A 22,501-nucleotide genomic window follows, 5' to 3' on the forward strand; every position below is an offset into this window, starting at 1 on the left:
AAAGCTATGGTACATATACACAATGGAGTATTACTCAGCCATTAAAAAGAAAACATTTGAATCAGTTCTAATGAGGTGGATGAAACTGGAGCCTATTATACAGAGTGAAGTAAGCCAGAAGGAAAAACACCAATACAGTATAATAACGCATATATATGGAATTTAGAAAGATGGTAACAATAACCCTGTGTACGAGACAGCAAAAGAGACACTGATGTATAGAACAGTCTTATGGACTCTATGGGAGAGGGAGAGGGTGGGAAGATTTGGGAGAATGGCATTGAAACATGTAAAATATCATGTATGAAACGAGATGCCAGTCCAGGTTCTATGCAGGATACTGGATGCTTGGGGCTAGTGCACTGGGACAACCCAGAGGGAAGGTATGGGGAGGGAGGAGGGAGGAGGGTTCAGGATGGGGAACACATGTATATCTGTGGCAGATTCATTTTGATATTTGGCAAAACTAATACAATTATGTAAAGTTTAAAAATAAAATAAAATAAAAATTTGTTACCATGTTTTATGGGCCAGAGAGCAGTTTATCTTGATGGCTATTCTATATAAGCTTGAAAAGAATATATACTTTCCTGTTGGATGAAGTAGTCTATAGATGTCCATTATAATCAGCTGATTGATAGCTGCTAATTTCAGTTGTGTCTAAACTGATTTTCTGTATGCTGGGTCTATCTATTTATGATAGAGGCAGTTTGAAGTGGCCAACTATAATAGTGGATTCATCTATTTCTCCTTGAAGTTCTACTAGCTTTTGTTTCATGGGTGTTGATGATCTGTTTTAAGTGCATACATATGCGCCCAAAAAACATAGTGTTAAGTCTTTTTGAAGAGTAGACCTTTTTATCATTATGTGATACTTCTCTTTATTTATGATAACCTTCTTTATTCTAAAGTCTGCTTTGTCTGAGATTAGTATTTACCCGTTAATTAGTAATCGTCATGTCTGACACTTTGTGACTCCATGTACTATAGCCTGTTAGGCTTCTCCGTCCATGGATTTTCCAGGCAAGAATATGGAGTGGGTTGCCCTTTCCTTCTCCAGGGGATCTTCCCATCCCAGGGATTGAACCTGGGTCTCCTGCGTTGCAGGAAAACTCTTTGCCGTCTGAGCCACCAGGGAAGCCCACAGTTAGTAATTATTAAATCTAAGTTTCCTTTGATTTTGTTTTACCATGATATATCTTTTCCATCTATTTACTTTTAATTATATGTGTTTAAAGAGGAGAGTGAAAAAGTTGGCTTAAAGCTCAACATTCAGAAAACTAAGATCATGACATCTGGTCCCATGACTTCGTGGGAAATAGATGGGGAAACAGTGGAAACAGTGTCAGACTTTGTGTTTTGGGGCTTCAAAATCACTGTAGATAGTGATTGCAGCCATGAAATTAAAAGACACTTACTCCTTGGAAGAAAAGTTATGACCAACCTAGATAGCATATTCAAAAGCAGAGACAAAGTTCCATCTAGTCAAGGATATGGTTTTTCCAGCGGTCATGTATGGATGTTAAAGTTGGACTGTGAAGAAAGCTGAGTGCCAAAGACTTGATGCTTTTGAACTGTGGTGTTGGAGAAGACTCTTGAGAGTCCCTTGGACTGCAAGGAGGTCCAATCAGTCCATTCTAAAGGAGATCAGTCCTGGGTGTTCTTTGGAAGGACTGATGCTAAAGCTGAAACTCCAGTACTTTGGCCACCTGATGCAAAGAGGTGACTCATTGGAAAACACTCTGATGCTGGGAGGGCTTGGGGGCAGGAGGAGAAGGGGACGACAGAGGATGAGATGGCTGGATGGCATCACCGACTCGATGGACATGAGTTTGAGTGAACTCCGGGAGTTGGTGATGGTCAGGGAGGCCTGACGTGCTGCGATTCATGGGGTCGCAAAGAGTCAGACATGACTGAATGACTAAACTGAACTGAACTGGACTGAAAGACTGAAGGCAAAAGGAGAAGGAGGTGGCAAAGAATGGGATAGTTAGATAGTATCACTGACTGAATGGACATGAATTTGAGCAAACTCCGGGAGATAATGGAGGACAGAGGAGCCTGGTGTGCTACAGTCTATAGGGTCACAAAAATTCAGACATGACTTAGTGACTGAACAACAACAACTACTTAAAGTGATTTTTCTTTTTTTGTAGTGAGTGCCTTATAAAGTGGTATGTCTTCTAGAGTTGAGGGTGTTTTTTAATTCACTCGGTTCATTTAAACTACTGATGTTCAAAGTTATTATTGACATAAATTAATATCTGCCATAATCGTTACTGTTTTCTATTTGTTGTTCTCTGTTCTTGTTTTTGTCTTGCACTCTTTTTTTTGTCTTTTGTGGTTTTGATTGAGCATTTTATACAATTCCATTTTCTAGCCTTGCTTAACATACTAGTTATTCTGCCTTTTCAGCTTTTCAAAGTAGTTGTTCTGGAGTTTACAATCAGATCAGATCAGTCGCTCAGTCGTGTCCAACTCTTTGCGACCCCATGAATCGCAGCACGCCAGGCTTCCCTGTCCATCACCAACTCCCGGAGTTCACTGAGACTCATCGAGTCAGTGATGCCATCCAGCCATCTCATCCTCTGTCTACTTTCAGATAATACTATGCCAATTCTTGGATAGTGTGAATACCTTTTAGTGATAAAATAATCCTAACTTCTATCCATTGTAACATTGCTGTCATTCATTTCACTAATGAATACGTGTACACACACACACACATATTCAAATAAAATGTTGCTATTATCATTTTGAACAAACTGTCATCTCTTAGGTTAATTAAGAATAAGAGCAATAGAAGTTTTGTTTTACTTTACTTATTCTTTCTTCAATGCTTTTCTTTTCTTTATGTAGATCTGAGGTTCTGACCTATGTCGTTTTCTTTCTCTCTAAAGAGCCTCTTCTAACATGTCTTACATAGCAGTTCTACTGGCAACAAATTCCCTCACTTTTTGTTTGCCTGAGAAATTCCTCTTCATCACCTTATAGATAATTTCACAGGGCACATAATGCTAGCTTGATGTTTTGTTTTGTTTTTCCTCAATACGTTAGATATTTCACTTGCCTCTTCTTTCTGAGAAGTCGAATGTAATTCTTATCTTTGTTCCTCTGTAGGTAAGAGTTTTTCCCCTCTGGCTTCTTTCAGGATTTTTCTTTATCTTTGATTTTCTGTAGTTTGAAAATGATATCCCTAGGTATAGCCTTTTTGGTGTTTGTTCTTGATGTTTTCTGAGCTTCCTGGATTTGTGTTTTGGTGTGGCATGTATTTGGGGAAATTCTTAGTCATTATTTTTTCAAATATTTCTTTTGTTCTTTTATTTCTTTATCTTCTGGTATTCCCATTATGTGTATGTTACACTTTTTATGGTTGTCTCACAGCTCTGTCTCACAGCTCTTGAATACTCTGTATCTTTTTTCAATTTTTTTTATCTTCACATTCCAGTTTTGGAGTTTTCTGTGTGATATCCTCACTCTCAAAAATTCTTTCTTCAGCTGTGTACAGTCTACTGATAAGCCTATCAAGTGCCTTCTTCATTTCTGTAGAAGTATTTTTGATTTGTAGCATTTCTTTGGGTCCTTTCTTTGAATTTCCATCTCTGCTTATATTGCCCATCTGAACTTTCTTGCTGTCTACTTTATCTATTAGTGCCCTTAGCATATTAATCATAGGTGTTTTGAATTCCTAGTTTGATAATTCTAACATCCCTACTAAATCTAGGGAAGGTTCTGATACTTTAAAACTGTGTTATTTGCCTTTTAGTATGTTTCATAATTTTTGTCTTGATAGCTGAACACAAGGTACTAGGTAGAAAGAACTGCTGTAGATAGCCATTTAGTAATGTGGTGATAAGATCTGCGGGGAGAGAAAGTGTTCTATACCCCTATAACTAGGTCTTAATCTTTTATGAACCTGTGAGTTTCTGGGCTATAAGCTTTATATGTGCATATCAGTTACCTCTTCCTCTGAGCTGGGACAAGTTTGCTAAAGTGGGGCTGGAGTTGGCTCTTTTCCTTCTCCCTCATGAAAGAGTACAGGGAGCTAGAGTTAAGTATTGTCCTTCCTCAAGGCTAGTCAGCTGGAGTTAGATATTTCTCCTTCCCCAGGTCAGTTAGGCTCTGATAAAACCCCAGTAGATTAGGCTCCTAAGGGCAGACTTTGGTAGAAGAACAGGATGCTCTAGCATATTTCAAAATCGTTGCCTTTCCCCTCCCACTGTCAAAAGCGCAAGAGGATTTTTCTCCAGTATTCCCTGTAAGAAGCTGTTATAGCTCCAGGAGGTAAAACTCACAAGAACTTGGGATCCTCCTTATGAATGGAACCCTCTGGAGTTTTTATCTGCCAGACTTGTCCACACTGAGCCTCCAGCAATTCATCAGTTACAGTTAAGGTTTTCCTACCCCAGCACTGGTTCCTGTGGAGGTTTCAGTTAGAAAGTTTCTGCTCCAGTAAGTAGTGATTCTTTTTATTTGACTATGAGTCACTCTGGAGAAGGCAATGGCACCCTACTCCAGTACTCTTGCCTGGAAAATCACATGGACAGAGGAGCCTAGTAGGCTGCAGTCCATGGGGTCTCTAAGAGTCAGACACGACTGAGTGACTTCACTTTCACTTTCACTTTCATCCATTGGAGAAGGAAATGGCAACCCACTCCAGTGTTCTTGCCTGGAGAATCCCAGGGACGGGGGAGCCTGGTGGGCTGCCGTCTATGGGGTCTCACAGAGTCGGACACTACTGAAGCGACTTAGCAGGAGCAGCAGTATGAGTCACTCCAATTTTGGAGGCTTCCCTGATGACTCAGATGATAAAGAATCTGCCTGCAATACAGGAGACCAGGGTTCAATCCCTGGGTGGGGAAGATTCCCTGGAGAAGGGAATGGCAACCCACTCCAGTATTCTTGCCTGGAGAATTCCATGGACAGAGGAGTCAGGGGAGTTATAGTCCAAGGGGTCCCAAAGAGTCAGACACCACTGAGCAGCTAACACTTTCACTCCAATTTTGGAGGCTAGGGTTTGCCCTCTGACTTATTTTTTCTCTTATCAATATAAGAAGAATTGATGGTTTTTCAGTTTGTTCAGACTTCTACTTGTTGTTAGGACTTGGTGACTTCTAAGCTTCCTACTTGCAGGTCCAGAAACCAGAATATATAAAATCACTTTCCAAAAGAGCTTTCTGCTCCTTTTTTCATCACAGTCATGAATCCATTCCAGCAAGGCATTTTCTTCATTTCACCAAGTAGGAGTACAAACCGAGAGACAGCAAATGCCTTGCAGGAGGTGATACTGTCTCTTAGGCTTTCAGGAATGGGAACCAGTCTGACTATTCTAGCTCAGAAAATTTCTAGACTGCTCCAAATTACCTGGATGTACCCTGGTAGAGACCAGAGTCCTTCATCTGAGACTCTTCTTGATTAAATCAAATGAAATGTGGTCTGGGAGAGTTTTTATACCCATTTTATTTATTTTTTTTAATTTTATTTTATTTTTAAACTTTACAATATTTTATTAGTTTTGCCAAATATCGAAATGAATCCGCCACAGGTATACCTGTGTTCCCCATCCTGAACCCTCCTCCCTCCTCTCTCCCCATACCCTCCCTCTGGGTCGTCCCAGTGCACCAGCCCCAAGCATCCAATATCGTGCATCGAACCTGGACTGGCGACTCGTTTCGTACATGATATTACACATGTTTCAATGCCATTCTCCCAAATCTCCCCACCCTCTCCCTCTCCCACAGAGTCCATAAGACTGATCTATACATCAGTGTCTCTTTTGCTGTCTCGTGCACAGGGTTATTGTTACCATCTTTCTAAACTCCATTTCATACCCATTTTAAACTGAGAACCATAAGCTTCAGCTGTCAGCAACAGCTGATAATGACAAAGACTTTCACAGTCCATGCTGTCTTTCTGCCCAGTTCGCTGATATCCTGGGGAGATACGCTGAGGACGTGTCAGGGCTAAACTGAAAGAGAGAAGGTATTTCCCTCAAATGCTGAAAATCTTGCCAGAATGACTGACTGTAAAAGCTGACTGATAATTAAAAGGGACACCTATCATGTCACAATGCATTTGGACCTCATTACTGAGATGTCATTAGCCTAGAAGAAACTAGAGTACAAAGAATTATGGTTTCTTTAACTTGCTTTTTTTCTAATGATTCACTGAACAGACAATTATTCAATTTAAAGCATTTTTAAAGCCTAAAATGAAAAATTTCATTTAAAGCAACAGAAAGCAGATGGTGTCCATGCACAAGGGAACTAGCTCAGAGTAATACACAGCTGTATTCCTTTCTCTAGTGCCACAAGTGGAATTTGATTATGCTTGTGATTCATTTAAAAAAATGACACATCCTTAACACCATGGTGTAAGTCCAAGCTTTTGGCCATGATGAAACTGTCTTTAGTCCTGGAAATAATGTTCCCTTCTACTTATTCAGGAAACTAATTCAATGACAAACTAGAGTGGAATGTTCTCAGTTGGCACCAAGATTTTCCTTAAGAACTGGGAAAAAGCCATGAGAATACTGAAGTGTAAAAGTAATCAAATGATGTTGCCACCATCACCACATCAATGCTTTGGATATGTCTGACGCTTTGTGACCCCATGGACCGTAGACCATCAGGCTCCTCTGTCCATGGGATTCTCCAGGCAAGAATACTGCAGTGAGTTGCTGTGCCCTTCTCCAGGGAATCTTTCTGACCCAGTGGCTGAACCTGCATCTCTTATGTATCCTGCATTTTCAGGAAGGTTCTTGACCACTAATGCCATTCTTAGATTATGTCAATATCAGATCTGTTTTTGGATAGTGATATAATGTACTGAAGAAGACCCTGATGCTGGGAAAGATTGAAGGCAAAAGGAGAAGAGGGCAACAGAGGATGAGATGGGTAGACAGCATCATTGACTCAATGCACATGAATTTGAGCAAACTCCGGGAGACCATGAAGGACAGGGAAGCCTGGCATGCTGCAGTCCATGGGGTCACAAAGAGTCAGACACCATTTAGTGACTGAAAAACAACAATAGTGTGCTGGCTTAAATGATAGCCTCTGGTATCAACCACACCTGAATTTAAATGCTTAATTCCTGTGCGAGATCAGGAATTACTTTACTTTTTCTTCTTTAAAATCAGATAATAATATTTATCTTAAAGCACTGTTTAGGAATTAGATGCCATTACATAAAGATGATAGAAGTAAATCTCTCACCACAGTACTAGGCTTGTAGCAAGCACTTAATAACTGACAAAAATAAAACAAGCAATCATATGGAATGAAGGATGTGGCTTCTTATTGGGTTTTTCTGATTATCATTTGCATACTTCTGAAGATATTAACTGAAATACAAGATATCCAGAAATATCAGTACTTAAACTTGGAACTTACTATATGATATTCTTAATATCAATATTTTTCACATTTTTGGTACCTTCTATAGTTCTTTCTTGAACTACCAATGTGCTTAGTCTCTCAGTCATAGCCAACTCTTTGTGACCCCATGGACTGTAGCCTACCAGGCTCTTCTGTCCATGAAATTCTCCATGCAAGAATACTAGAGTGGGTTGCTATTTCCTCCTGCAGGGGATCTTCCCCACCGAGGGATCGAACCCTGGTCTCCCACATGGCAGGCAGATTCCTAACCATCTGAGCCACCAGGGAAGCCCAAACTACACATATACATGGTAGGAAATATAAATGATAAAGTCAAAGGTGGCAATTATTTCTCTTTCTCATGACAAATGGCATGTAATCTACCAGGGCTGTTTGAACAGAATGCATGGTCGCTAAGCTCTCAGCAGCCAAAACTAAAACTGAAAGGCTGTGAATAAGCAGCTGGACTTAGTATTTAAAGTGTGAGCAGGAATTCATAAGGCTTGGAAATTGTCAATGCTTCAGTATCATTTTTTTTAAGGTTGTTTATATGAGGGTAGAAGACTGGTATTACAACCTACGACTTTGAAACAAGATTTTGTCTCCCAATCCTTCCACTGTCAGGGATTGCTCTCCCACTGTGCCAGAGGTGCTGTTTTAAATGATTGCTCGGCCGTTAACAGAAAACACAGGCACCTGAGGCCTTTGATCCACTACTCTGTAAGAGATACATGTCAGGTAACCAGCGAGCTGGGAGGTCTTATAGGAAAAGCAAGCACAGATATGGAAGTCAGGGGTCCTGGTTTATGTTCTGCCCCTGCTTTGTCCCTCCAGCTTTGTCACTCCCCATCTATGAGTAACAACAACAAGAGGTTCCTTTCTGAGAACATTTCTCAGCACAAATTAGTGAAGCAGTGTGAACTGAGCTTCTTTGCTAGAAAGTTGGACTCTTGGCAGGAAATTCAGGGGAGGGGAACACCTGAATTGAGGGTGCGGGAGGAAGTCTTCAGACCTCTCTCAACCTTGTGTCAGACACCAAAGGTCAGTGAGTAGAGAACTTCATGGTCGTCCCAGATGGCACAGTGGTTAAAGACTCCACCTGCAGGAGATGAGGGCAACACGAGTTTGATCCCTGGGTCAGGAAGATCCCTTGGAATAGGAAATGGCAACCCATTCTAGTCTTCTTGCCTGAAAATTTCGCAGACAGAGGAGCCTTGTGGGCTATGGTCCATGGGGTTGCAGAGTCTGACACAACTGAGTGATTGAGCTCGAGCACCAGAGAACTTCCTATTCCAAGACTAGAGGATTCAGCAGACTTTTCCCTGAGAGATGAGGCCAGACATGACCTTCTGAGCTGTCAGAGAAGGTCAGATGGATGGGCCAGTTGGGTGTAACTGTCTTCACAGTGCTTCTCTCTTTGACTGGCATTCTGAGAGTGTGCTAGAATTTTAAAACTAGTTGTTGTTGTACTATCTATTAACATTCTGGGACTGTGTTGGCTGTTGAACTTTCTGAGCAACCCCGGATCAAATGGCTTCACATTATGGGATTTTTAGGCTAAACAGAGTAAACTATTTGTACATCACTGATTGTCTATACTGATAAGGTGAATTAGCGATCAACAGATGGCCTGGAATTGATTATAATTTTATTAAAAAATCTTCCACTCATAACTTATGTCAATCTATGAAAAATATTAATTAAGCCTAAGTTAATTTTAAATAAACTGTTAGAAACCACCACAGTCTACTTTCTTATATCTATATATTTCCCATCACAAAGCAATTATTTCCCTCAAGTATTGAAGTGGATTAAAAGATCCCATGCATGTGAATATACTCTGCCAAGATCTTACCCTCTTAATAATTTTCAAACACATATGGAGATCCCTGTGTGGAGCATTAGTGTTAAGGAACACCCTGTCTAATAGACCAAATGCACTATATCATAGCTTTTCTGTATGTACATACTAGGATTCAGGGGATCTAATTTTAGCTGTTTATTTCAGAATACTGGCCATATCAAAGAGAACTACACATAGAAGCCATACCTAACAGTACCATATACAAGGTTCTGGAATATAGCCAGTGAAGCATTCTAAAAAAATAAACTAGCTACATTGACAATATACTCCTGGGATTGGGGTGGGGTTTGAGAATGAGAACAAATTTCTAATTACCTACCAGTTCCCAAGCATTGTGGTTATTTTGTGGTTATTCAAAATTTTTGTAAATTTTCACTTGTTCTGTTTTATTTATTTATTTATTTATTTTATACATCAGTGTCTCTTTTGCTGTCTCGTATACAGGGTTATCGTTACCATCTTTCTAAATTCCATATATATGTGTTAGTATACTGTATTGGTGTTTTTCCTTCTGGCTTACTTCACTCTGTATAATAGGCTCCAGTTTCATCCACCTCATTAGAACTGATTCAAATGTATTCTTTTTAATGGCTGAGTAATACTCCATTGTGTATATGTACCACTGCTTTCTTATCCATTCATCTGCTGATGGACATCTAGGTTGCTTCCATGTTCTGGCTATTATAAACAGTGCTGCGATGAACATTGGGGTACATGTATCTCTTTCCCTTCTGGTTTCCTCAGTGTGTATGCCCAGCAGTGGAATTGCTGGATCATAAGGCAGTTCTATTTCCAGTTTTTTAAGGAATCTCCACACTGTTCTCCATAGTGGCTGTACTAGTTTGCATTCCCACCAACAGTGTAAGAGGGTTCCCTTTTCTCCACACCCTCTCCAGCATTTATTATTTGTAGACTTTTGGATCGCAGCCATTCTGACTGGTGTGAAATGGTACCTCATAGTGGTTTTGATTTGCATTTCTCTGATAATGAGTGATGTTGAGCATCTTTTCATGTGTTTGTTAGCCATCTGTATGTCTTCTTTGGAGAAATGTCTATTTAGATCTTTGGCCCATTTTTTGATTGGGTCATTTATTTTTCTGGAGTTGAGCTGTAGGAGTTGCTTGTATATTTTTGAGATTAGTTGTTTGTCGGTTGCTTCATTTGCTATAACAATAACACAATAATAGTGGGAGACTTTAATACCCCACTCACAGCTATGGATAGATCAACTAAACAGAAAATTAACAAGGAAACACAAACTTTAAACGATACAATAGACCAGTTAGACCTAATTGATATCTATAGGACATTTCATCCCAAAACAATGAATTTCACCTTTTTCTCAAGTGCACATGGAACCTTCTCCAGGATAGATCACATCCTGGGCCATAAAGCTAGCCTTGGTAAATTCAAAAAAATAGAAATCATTCCAAGCATCTTTTCTGACCACAATGCAGTAAGATTAGATCTCAATTACAGGAGAAAAACTATTAAAAATTCCAACATATGGAGGCTGAACAACACGCTGCTGAATAACCAACAAATCACAGAAGAAATCAAAAAGAAATCAAAATTTGCATAGAAACAAATGAAAATGAAAACACAACAACCCAAAACCTGTGGGACATGGTAAAAGCAGTCCTAAGGGGAAAGTTCATAGCAATACAGGCACACCTCAAGAAACAAGAAAAAGTCAAATAAATAACCTAACTCTACACCTAAAGCAACTAGAAAAGGAAGAAATGAAGAACCCCAGGGTTAGTAGAAGGAAAGAAATCTTAAAAATTAGAGCAGAAATAAATGCAAAAGAAACAAAAGAGACCATAGCAAAAATCAACAAAGCCAAAAGCTGGTTCTTTGAAAGGATAAATAAAATTGACAAACCATTAGCCAGACTCATCAAGAAACAAAGGGAGAAAAATCAAATCAATAAAATTAGAAACGAAAATGGAGAGATCACAACAGACAACACAGAAATATGAAGGATCATAAGAGACTATTATCAACAATTATATGCCAATAAAATGGACAACGAGGAAGAAATGGACAAATTCTTAGAAAAGTACAACTTTCCAAAACTCGACCAGGAAGAAATAGAAAACCTTAACAGACCCATCACAAGCACGGAAATTGAAACTGCAATCAAAAATCTTCCAGCAAACAAAAGCCCAGGTCCAGACGGCTTCACAGCTGAATTCTACCAAAAATTTAGAGAAGAGCTAACACCTATCCTGCTCAAACTCTTCCAGAAAATTGCAGAGGAAGGTAAACTTCCAAACTCATTCTATGAGGCCACCATCACCCTAATACCAAAACCTGACAAAGATCCCACAAAAAAAGAAAACTACAGGCCAATATCACTGATGAACATAGATGCAAAAATCCTAAACAAAATTCTAGCAATCAGAACCCAACAACACATTAAAAAGATCATACACCATGACCAAGTGGGCTTTATCCCAGGGATGCAAGGATTCTTCAATATCCACAAATCAATCAACGTAATACACCACATTAACAAATTGAAAAACAAAAACCATATGATTATCTCAATAGATGCAGAGAAAGCCTTTGACAAAATTCAACACCCATTTATGATAAAAACTCTCCAGAAAGCAGGAATAGAAGGAACATACCTCAACATAATAAAAGCTATATATGACAAACCCACAGCAAACATTATCCTCAATGGTGAAAAATTGAAAGCATTTCCTCTAAAGTCAGGAACAAGACAAGGGTGCCCACTTTCACCATTACTATTCAACATAGTTTTGGAAGTTTTGGCCACAGCAATCAGAGCAGAAAAAGAAATAAAAGGAATCCAAATTGGAAAAGAAGAACTAAAACTCTCACTATTTGCAGATGACATGATCCTCTACATAGAAAACCCTAAAGACTCCACCAGAAAATTACTAGAACTAATCAATGATTATAGTAAAGTTGCAGGATATAAAATCAACACACAGAAATCCCTTGCATTCCTATACACTAATAATGAGAAAACAGAAAGAGAAATTAAGGAAACAGTTCCATTCACCATTGCAACGAAAAGAATAAAATACTTAGGAATATATCTACCTAAAGAAACTAAAGACCTATATATAGAAAAAACTATAAAACACTGGTGAAAAAGAAATCAAAGAGGACACTAATAGATGGAGAAATATACCATGTTCATGGATTGGAAGAATCAATATAGTGAAAATGAGTATACTACCCAAAGCAATTTATAGATTCAATGCAATCCCTATCAAGCTACCAACAGTATTCTTCACAGAGCTAGAACAAATAATTTCACAATTTGTATGGAAATACAAAAACCTCGAATAGCCAAAGCGATCTTGAGAAAGAAGAATGGAACTGGAGGAATCAACCTACCTGACTTCAGGCTCTACTACAAAGCCACAGTTATCAAGACAGTATGGTACTGGCACAAAGACAGAAATATAGATCAATGGAACAAAATAGAAAGCCCAGAGATAAATCCACACACATATGGACACCTTATCTTTGACAAAGGAGGCAAGAATATACAATGGATTAAAGACAATCTCTTTAACAAGTGGTGCTGGGAAATCTGGTCAACCACTTGTAAAAGAATGAAACTAGAACACTTTCTAACACCATATACAAAAATAAACTCAAAATGGATTAAAGATCTCAACGTAAGACCAGAAACTATAAAACTCCTAGAGGAGAACATAGGCAAAACACTCTCTGACATACATCACAGCAGGATCCTCTATGATCCACCTCCCAGAATATTGGAAATAAAAGCAAAAATAAACAAATGGGACCTAATTAAACTTAAAAGCTTCTGCACGTCAAAGGAAACTATTAGCAAGGTGAAAAGACAGCCTTCAGAATGGGAGAAAATAATAGCAAATGAAGCAACCGACAAACAACTAATCTCAAAAATATACAAGCAACTCCTACAGCTCAACTCCACTTGTTCTGTTTTAAATTATGTTCCTTACCATTAATTAGCTGGAGTCTGCTAGTGTTTGCTTTAAGTCCTCACATTTCTGATGACCCCTACAGACAGAATACTTAGAATAATGAATCATGGTGCGTTGTTATTTGACACAAAAATAATGACATTTTTGGTACTTAGGATAGCCTTTCTGGATTCAGCTGAATGTACGGAAAGATGTTTGCAGCTGAAGTGACGGTAGGGTTCCTTAATGTCAAGCCACTCATCCTTTAGCAGACAAGCTATCAAGCTTTGTATTAGACGTCCTTCTTCTGACCTAGAAATCTGTATTCTTTCTGTCATTCTATCTTCCTATACTAGAGCAAAAATGAAATCAACATAGTCAGAACTTGCAGATATGTTTGAAGAATCATCTCCTGTTTCTGATGATAATGCCTCTTCTTTTGAATCTGGAAAGACTATATCTTTATCTCCATCTCTATAAACTATAAACTAATATTCATAAAATAGATAGCTAATAAGAACTTACAGTACAGGATAGGGGACTCTAATCGGCACTCTATAGTGACCTATATGGGAATTGTCGTTCATTGTTCAGTCTCTAAGTCATGTCCGACTCTGCCACCCCATGGACTGCAGCACATTAGGCTTCCCTGTCCTTCACTATCTCCCAAAATTTGCTCAAAGTCATGTCCATTAAGTCATTGATGCCATAGCTGTACAGCAGAAACTAACACAACATTGTAAACCAACTATACTCCAATAAAAATTAATTTTAAAAGGTATGTTCAAATATTGGTTTAACTTGTTATTATCTCTATGAGTCCTTGTCTTCATGTAACATCAGTGCTTTCTAGGGAACATCACTTGTTTGATTTTAAATTCAAGATACAATCAAGGAATTATATTAGTTAACAGAAATAAGTAACTGAAAATTAAATGGGGATAGATGAGTTTTGATAGCATAGCTGGAACAAAACAATACCAGCATTAATTAAGCCTTTTGGTAGCCAATACCTTTTTGAGGAATTCTATTGATTCAGATGCCTCCTGTTTTCCACTGACCACCATCCCCTTAAATCTGACTGCTGTGGATTACCAGGAAGTTGTTCTCAGAAACAGAACCAGATGCTTGAATACTAAAGTAAGACAGGGAAGGAAGAAATAAAATTAAAATATAAATAAATGTCCTTAAGTTTTTTGTTTTAAAATGATTTCAAAGAATTATAATAACTGATTCTTAATTTACATATAATGAAATTTCAAACAAAATATGGTATATGCTTTTTATATTTGTATGATAACAAAAATCAGATAATATCTATTAATATTTATGCTAGTGATTGCAGGATATGCATTGAGAAAGTTGGATGTCTCTTGCTTTTGCTGATTTCTTGCTAATCCAAACCTTAGGGAGACTCGTGGGAAGGAGGCTGACAGTTTGGGGAACTTGCCCAGAGCTGAGGCAATAGTCTTTGGGACATTTGTTTCGAAATGGAATTAGTTGGCACTGATGGATAGTTCAAACTCCCATTTCCAAAGACAATGTCATTGGTTCCATCCATGCTTCCTATGTGAGGATTTGGTACCCACAGAGACACTTTCAATGCTTTCTGGAATAAGGGTAGATACAAACAAACCAAAAGACTGAAGAGTACATTATTTCCTTGATTCTTGCACTCACTCTACATATGGATTCCATTCCTTCCTACAAAATATATTTATTGAAATTGTAATGCCTTCTGATGTGGAAACATCTATTGAATTCCTATTAGTTCAGAATAGCAAGCTGCATCAAGAATCAGCATTGTTGTGGAGACCACCAATAACCTGAATCAAATTTGGCTCTTAATAGTAACTCTTCAGAATGTTAAATGCTGATTGAATCAATTGAAATAATGAGCCATCTCCCTCTGATTATTAGATCCTAAGGAAACAAAACAGAGAGCCAACCAAAAATGGTGATTATATTGGCCTTAGATTAGGTTGGTGCTCAAATCCTTTACCCAAATGACCTTATTGACCAACTTGTACTTCTTAAGGAATCACAGCATGAAGCAAAGACAAGAGATGAATCATAGTGCTGTGTGGTGCCGAAAAAACTGGTGTAAGTCATGATTCATGAGACTTTAGCTTTGAGAATTGCAAAATCTTTCTTCATATTCAAAAGTTAAAGGTAAAGAAAGTTTAATTCTTCACTGTGATCTTAAGGAGCAATAAAAATGTACTTTTATACTATGCTGATTTTTTTTTACATTCTAAAGTATATTGAATAAATTTTTAAACTAAATCTAAGGGAAGTAATTTTCTAGCAGCTTTAGCACTGAGCTAGAAATTAGAAATCCAGAAAGACTTATTTATTTGATTTTTAAAATAACTGTCTTTGTTAAAAAGCCTAGGATACAAGCACTAAGGCATCATTAAGTATAAAAAATATTTAGGCCAAGAGATGACAGTGGTAATGCAAGCAAGAAACCAGGGCAGTTGAAAAACAGCGCTCAAATAATGGTGCCTCATTAGTACATTGAAACAGTTAGATTATTAAATAATGGTCTAAAACAGAAACTAGGCCACTTGATTCACACTGGGGCAAGGGTTATAGAGATGAAGCTCTTCCATAAGAGGAACATTTTAGGGGCAAAATCCTTGGCTCTGTTTCCTTATATTATGGATAAACAAACAAAAAATGGATGGCTCAGTGCCATAACTAAAGTGTAATTTCTAAGGCTGCTAGGATTAAAACTATGGTAAGTCTTAAATAAATTCAACAAATATATTGTATGTATGAAGAGAGTATTTGGCATTTTTTGATTGACTGCTCAACACTTAAATCCAATAATACTCCAGTTTCTTTTGTAGATAGTTAAGGGGGCAATAAAGGATCAGACAGTTAGATAGCATCACCAACTCAATCAACATGAGCTTGAACAAACTCTAGGAGATGGTGGAGGACAGAGGAGCCTGGTGTGCTGCAGTTCATGGTGTCACAAAAAGTCAGACTCAACTTAGTGACTGAGCAACAACAATCTCTCCCTCATTCTGTGTCTTTTGGTGGAAGAATAGTTACTTCTGCATGCCTTAATCTGTAGAGCTGAAAGATCTGTAGTGTTCCTCTCCTTCTGTTTCAATGCAGTAGGTATATGACCTAACATTGACTGATTGGGTGTTTTTCCCCCAGGACTTTGAATCTTGAGAGTGTGAATCAAGGGCAAAAGAAATAGTTGAATAGATTGCTTTACAGTGGCAATGCTGGAGACATCACCATATAGACTTTGCTGTGAACAGTTGTATATTTCAAGGGCATAGCCCTCTCATGCTCCCTTACAATCTGGTCCTTCTACTTCCATGAATTCCATGAAACCCTTAATTCTTTCCAGTCATTTCTCTCTTGCCTAAATTAAGAGTCTACTTCTGTTTCTTGCACTGTGGAACCACAACTGTTTCACTGTAGAAGTGAAATATTACCAAATTGTGTGTGCGTGGGCAGTGGTGGCGGTTTAAGCCTTGACACAATAGGCTTCAAGTTTCCCTACAGAGTAGGGGTTATGAGAGTAGCCTTCCCTACAGAGTAAGGCTCATGGAGATATCTGAAGAATGAAATGCTACAAATGAACTTATTTACAAAACACAGGGTCGTAGATGTAGAAAACAAACTTACCATTACCAGGGGTAAAAGGGAGGGTGAACAAATTGGGAGATTGGGATTGGCATATACACACTACTATATATAAAATAGACAGCTAATAAAACCTGTTAAATAGCACAAGGATGGAGAAGGAAATGGCAACCTACTCCTGTATTCTTGCTTGGAGAATCCCATGGACTGAGGAGACTGGTGGCTACAGTGCATGGGATAGGAAAGAGTCGGACATGACTGAGTGACTACTAACACACACACACACACACACACAAATAGCACAGGGAACTCTACTCACACTCTATAATGACCTATATGGGGAAAGAATCTGAAAAAGAATGAATATATGTATATGTATAACTGATTCACTTTGCTGTACACCTGAAACTAACACAATATTGTAAATCAACTATACTCTAATAAATTTTTTTTAAAAAAGAATGAAAGCACTTGAAAGGTGGTACATGATATTAGTATTCATACACCTTTGATGCCTGATAGTGGTTTTTAACAAGGGATGGATTGCTCCTGGAAAATTTAAGACCTCCTGAAATACAAATAGCCTAGTCCCTGCAGGACTTAGAGTAGAAATCTATCTTTATACCCAAAGAGGTAGGTATACAGAAGAACATTGTAGTCTTGCCTTAATAGGTAGGAGCTCTTACTGATACTTTCCACATTTCTTTACTTAAATATTTACATAAAAACCATCAGAGCAAGGCAGAATGAATTGGCAGCATTCACCTAAAGTTGGAAAATGTCTAGAAATCATGAAGCCCACCCCATTTCCTGAGGCTGTAATTCCCTCTCTAACATATCCAGAGCAGCTGTGTTGTTGATTGAACACGTTTAGTTATTGAGTGTTCATTATTTCACAAGGCAGACTGTTGTGAATATAGAACAGCTATATTTATTAAAATGTTTCTTTTAACTTTGATCCTAAATGTAGCTTCCTTCAAATTGTATGTATCTATTGATCGTAAGCGGAGAAGGCAATGGCAACCCACTCCAGTACTCTTGCCTGGAAAATCCCATGGATGGAGGAGCCTGGTAGGCTGACGTCTACGGGGTTGCACAGAGTTGGACACAACTGAAGCGACTTAGCAGCAGCAGCAGCAGCAGCAGCATTGATCATAAGATTGATCTCAGCAGATATAAAAAACGTTTACTTCAAATATTTGCTCATGATCTCCTAAATCTTTTTTTTCTTTTTATATTTGGATCACTGATTTAAGATTAAAAATGAGACAACACAGATGACATTATCAAGTACAGAGAAAATCCCAAGAAAATCACAAAACTGATTAAAATTAATTAATTCAGCAAGGTTGCAGAGTATAAGATCAATATTTAAAAATCAGTTCTGTTTCTATAGTGGCAATGAACAATAACTAAGAAAACAATTTGACTTATAATGTCATCAGAATAATGAAATATAAGGATAAATTTAATAAAATAAGAGAAAATCTTGTACACTGAAAATCACAAGATTGTTGAAGTAAAAGAAAAATATCTAAATATGTCTATGAAATCTTTTGATATCTCAGTTTAATGGATCAGAAGACTTAAGTTGTTAAAATGACAATACTCCCCAAATTAATCAACAGGTTCAACATAATCCTTATCAAAATGCTAGTGGATTTTTTGCAGAAATTGACAGACTAATCCCAAAATTCATTTGGAAATCTAAGGGACCTGAGATAACCAGAACTATAGATAACTATAACAATACAGAACCAGAACTATATTGTAAAAGAACAATGAAGTTGGAAGATTCAGGTTTGCTGATATAAAAATGTACTATGAAGCTATAATAGTTATGACAGAGTAGTACTAGCATGAAGACAGGCATTTAAATCAATGGAATAAAATCAGTAGTACAGAAATAAACCCTTACATTTTGGGGCCATTGCAAAGGCCATTAATTTTCAACAAAAAGAGTTGACTCATTGGAAAAGACTCTGATGCTGGAGGGATTGGGGGCAAGAGGAGAAGGGGACAACAGAGGATGAGATGGCTGGATGGCATCACTGACTTGACGGACGTGAGTCTAAGTGAATTCCTGGAGTTGGTGATGGACAGGGAGGTGTGCTGCGATTCATGGGGTCGCAAAGAGTCGGACAGGACTGAGCGACTGATCTGATCTGAAACATCCTTGGAATGATGTTAAATAATTTATCTCCTAACTGAATGGAGATTATCTTTTATCCATGCCAGGTGTTAAAATTTATTTCCTTACACTTACTATTGTTAATTTGTAAGTGAGAGAAACAGGGAGCTGCTGCTGCTGCTGCTAAGTTGCTTCAGGCGTGTCCAACTCTATGAGACCCCATAGACAGCAGCCCACCAGGCTCCCCCATCCCTGGGATTCTCCAGGCAAGAATACTGGAGTGGGTTGCCATTTCCTTCTCCAATGCATGCAAGTGAAAAGTGAAAGTGAAGTCGCTCAGTTGTGTCCAACTCTTAGAGACCCCATGGACTGCAGCCCACCAGACTCCTCCGTCCATGGGATTTTCCAGGCAAGAGTACTGAAGTGGGGTGCCATTGCCTTCTCTGGAAATAGGGAGCAGGTGTGTGCTAAAGCAGTGATAAACTTTTTTCTCTGCTGTCTTAGTTTGGAGAAAGCTTAGTCAAACTGAATCAAGAATTGAGGTATATTCTCATCTCTTAATGAGGAGGAATTTTTGCTTTACAAACTCTCTATAGCTTACTTCTCAAACATATAATTGCTTTTATCATAGGTGAAAATATCATAATATTGTCATTTGGAATGAACAAATACATAAAATGGCTTATTGACTCTAACCTGTAAGGGTGACTAACAGACCCGGTGTTGCTCATTTTCAAGACCATTTGATTGGGAAATGTTTCCTAAGCCCATAGTTTGACAGGTACAGTTGTATTTATAAGGAATTTCACAGAAACTTCAACATTGTCTTGAAAGAATAAGATTTACTAAAGTCTTCATTTCTACATACATAAATGCCCAAGATTATAACTGAGGCAGATCTTATGCTGGTTCCCTCATAATTATTTTAAAAATTAAAGAAGTACTTTCAATCCCTTGCATAGTGCAGGTAGGAATCAGAATTGAATCTCTTCACCAGTGTGTTGTTTAGATGGTTATTACTTGCCTTGTGTTTTGGAAGAAAAAGACGTTAGGATGATTTCTTCTTGATTGTAAATCTAAGAGATTATAAAGAATGCAGCTTTAATTCAACCTAAATTCTCCCTCCCAAACACACAGTAATCAAGACCCCCCAGCTCCTTGCCCTTGTAGTGAGTACCAAAGGAACAGGAATCCGTTAAATCTCCTGCTGAACAGAATTATTTTGGGGATGAAATTTTTTATTAAATATTCAACAAAGCAGTGTGTCTTGCATCACCCTTTAGATATAAAAATTGCTTTGTTATACAGAATACTTCTTTGCAATGGTATTTGACTCTACTGGCACTCTGATATTCTATTTCTGTTTCATGGTATTAATAACTCTTTCTTCCTAGAGAAAATGTTAACAAGGATGAAATTACTTTAAATTTCTCTATGACCTCTGAGTATTAAAAGGATATGATGATTTTAGGACTTGGTTTTGATATGTTACTCTTTCTTTTTCCAAGTTGACTATTATATAGTAGTGGGGACATTGTTCACTCTTTGCTTTCATGACAAATAAAATAATGATATAAGCTATGGAAATGGGCACTGGCTTAGGCTCAGAAAAGCAGAAGTTAAATCCTGTCTGTGGCACCTACTAATTGTACAAGCTTGAAACATTCACCTAAATTCTGTGCATTCTGATTGCTTCATCTGGAGGGTGGAAATAGACCATAGACCCTGCCTAATAGCGACAGAGCTATTAGAACTTACATGCCACAGTGAAAGTGTAAAGTCTGGAAAACCAGAAAGCACAGACAAGTATTATGTGTCTTTATTATTATGAACTGGTTACCTTCTAAAGGTTCATTTTTCCGTTCATTGTTTGGAACACAAAAGGCATTATTTCATTGAGAGCATACTAGGGACTTTCCTGGTGGTCCAGTGGTTAAGACTTCACACTCCCAATGCAGGGGGCCCGGGTTCGAGCCCTGATCAGGAAATTAGATCCCACATGCAGCAACTAAGACATGGCACAGCCAAATAAAAAAATAAATATTAAAAAAAGAAAATTCACTATACAGAAGAGATTCTCAAATCTATTCAGGCAGTTCAGTTCAGTTCAGTTCAGTTGCTCAGTCATGTCCAACTCTTTGCAACCCCATGAATCACAGCACGCCAGGCCTCCCTGTCTATCACCAACTCCCGGAGCTCACCCAGACTCACGTCCATCGAGTCAGTGATGCCATCCAGCCATCTCATCCTCTGTCGTCCCCTTCTCCTCCTGCCCCCAATCCCTCCAGCATCAGAATCTTTTCCAATGAGTCTGGAAAGCATGGTGCTTTTTTAAAAAACACCATGAATTACTGGCATATTTAGTTTCATCATAGGAAATAGTAACATTCAGTAATGGAAAATGTGGATTAAGTGTGTGTGTGTAATATTGAATCACAGTCAGGTGCACATGGGTCCATCAACAGAGCTTTACTATGTACCTCACGAGTCCCCCGTCCAATCATCATGGTTACCTTATTATCTGTTAGGCTAATTGCAGGTAGGAAGCAATGGTTGGCAAAGATTTTAAAAATAATGGAAAATTTTAATGAAGAATACATTTCAACATATATACACTACAATGTGTAAAATAGATACCCAGCAGGAAGCTGTTCTATAACACAGGGGGCTCAACTTGGTGCTCTGTAATGACCTAGAGGGGTGGGATGAGGATGAGGAGGGAGAGAAGCTCAAGAAGGAGGAGTGATATGTATAAATATGGCTGATTCATGCTGTTGTACAACAGAAACCAATACAACACTGTAAAGCAATTATATTCCAATAAAAATAAATTAATATTTTTTTGAAAAGAGTTTTCTTTCATTGTTTGGAACACAAAAGACATTATTTCATAGAAAGCACACTAGGGACTTTCCTGGTAGTACAGTTGTTAAGTGGTTAATATATTCTGAGTATATAAATTCTACTTAACTTCCCTCCTCCATCTCTCCACACCACTCTGAATGAGCCAGTACTGGCTTATGAATCATTTTTATATGGGGCAGAGATTGAGAACTACCATCATAAGGGTGATTATGTACCCAGGCCAGTTCACAAACATCTATTTAATACATAATGTGGCTGTTCTAACAGCAATAACAGTTATTTTACAACTATATAAAACCAGATATTCTAGATTAGAAAATGCTGGGTTTTGAAATGACGATGAAGATAAATTCTAATCATCTTTATGGGTGCTTTTAGGATTAAAGAAAAGCAGCTTATAAAGTCTTTCCTTACATAATAACAAAAAAACACTGAGATTGAAAGCCCCAAGAAAGCTACTATTATTGCTCTTGTTAGAAAGAGTCTTACTAGTTCAGTGAAGTCTTGGTTAATATAAAAACTATACTGTTTATCTTCTTCCCTCTTCCCCTACTACCTCATCACCTAATATATATATATTGCCTGAAATCTGTTGGCCATTTGGTCAAATGATTCAGTGAAATGGAAAAGTCAGACTCAAAAATATGCCCTTGAGTTAGGACAGCTTGAGAATCTAGCTTCTATCTTTTACTGATACATGCAAAATAATTAA

Source organism: Bos mutus, chromosome 2 (genome assembly GCF_027580195.1).
Source record: "Bos mutus isolate GX-2022 chromosome 2, NWIPB_WYAK_1.1, whole genome shotgun sequence".
Lineage (NCBI taxonomy): Eukaryota > Metazoa > Chordata > Mammalia > Artiodactyla > Bovidae > Bos > Bos mutus.